Here is a 1,481-nt window from a genome sequence, read left to right as displayed (position 1 = left end):
TCAGAATTCTCTGTCTGTTGCTGAGTGGATGATGGAAAAGGTTTACTATTGTTAAACCTGTTTCTTCCACCATTATTAAAGCCTTGTTGAGGCTTTTATTGATCCTTCCATAAGAGATTTGGGTGATTTCTCCATGAGGGGTTATAGGTGTTTCCATAAGGTTCACCCATGTAATTCACTTCTGCTATTACAGGGTTCTCAGGATCATAAGCTTCTTCTTCAGGAGATGCTTCTTGAGTACTGTTGGATGCAACTTGCATTCCATTCAGACTCTAAGAAATCATATTGACTTGCTGAGTCAATATTTTGTTCTGAGCCAGTATGGCATTCAGAGTATCAATTTCAAGAACTCCCTTCTTCTGAGGCGTCCCATTACTCACAGGATTCCTCTCAGAAGTGTACATGAACTGGTTATTAGCAACCATGTCAATGAGTTCTTGAGCTTCTGCAGGCGTTATCTTTAGGTGAATGGATCCACCTGCAGAAGTATCCAATGACATCTTAGCTAATTCAGACAGACCATCATAGAATATATCCAGGATGGTCCATTCTGAAAGCATGTCAGAAGGACACTTTTTGGTCAGTTGCTTATATCTCTCCTAAGCTTCATAGAGGGATTCACCTTCTTTCTGTCTGAAGGTTTGAACATCCACTCTAAGCTTACTAAGCTTTTGAGGAGGAAAGAACTTGGCTAAGAAAGTCGTGACCAGCTTATCCCAAGAGTTCAGGCTATCTTTGGGTTGAGAGTCCAACCACACTCTAGCTCTGTCTCTTACAGCAAACGGGAAAAGCATTAGCCTGTAGACCTCGGGATCAACCCCATTGGTCTTAACAATATCATAGATTTGCAAGAATTCAGTTAAAAACTGAAAAAGGATTTTCAGATGGAAGTCCATGAAACTTGCAGTTCTGCTGCATCAGAGAAACTAATTGAGGTTTCAGCTCAAAATTGTTTGCTCCAATGGCAGGAATGGAGATGCTTCTTCCATGTAAATTGGAATTAGGTGTAGTAAAGTCACCAAGCATCCTCCTTGCATTATTATTATTTTTGGCTGCCATCTCCTCTTCCTGTTCGAAAATTCCTGTAAGGTTGTCTCTGGATTGTTGTATTTTAACTTCTCTTAGTTTCCTTTTCAGAGTCCTTTCAGGTTCAGGATCTGCTTCAACAAGAATGTTCTTGTCCTTGCTCCTGCTCATATGAAAAAGAAGGGAACAGAAAATAATAATAGGGATCCTTTTTACCACAGTATAGAGGTTCCCTTGTTGTTAGTAGAAGAAGAAAGGGAATAAGAGTGAAGAAGAATGGATAATCCAAACACAAGGGTGAGGATAGGAGCAGTGATTTGAGATGAAGAGAAGTGTTAGTAAATGAATAAATAAATAGAAGGAGATGGGGGAAAGGGAATTTCGAAAATTAAAAATTAAAATTTAAAGTTAAATTTTGAAAATAGTTTTTGAAAAAGGTTAGTAATTTTCGAAAA

At 38.6% G+C, this 1,481-nt stretch overlaps 1 non-coding gene across 1 annotated transcript; it reads left to right on the top strand.

Moving 5' to 3' along the window:
• Positions 1-554: 554 nt before the first annotated feature.
• LOC112725665 (small nucleolar RNA R71) lies at positions 555-662 on the top strand. The gene has a single exon (XR_003164757.1). It is a non-coding gene; the product is annotated as a small nucleolar RNA R71 (small nucleolar RNA).
• The last annotated feature ends 819 nt before the right edge of the window (positions 663-1,481 follow it).

This window comes from Arachis hypogaea, chromosome 11 (genome assembly GCF_003086295.3).
Source record: "Arachis hypogaea cultivar Tifrunner chromosome 11, arahy.Tifrunner.gnm2.J5K5, whole genome shotgun sequence".
NCBI lineage: Eukaryota > Viridiplantae > Streptophyta > Magnoliopsida > Fabales > Fabaceae > Arachis > Arachis hypogaea.
The sequence above is the reverse complement of the archived record's forward strand: the minus strand, read 5'-3'. Positions and strand labels throughout refer to the sequence as shown.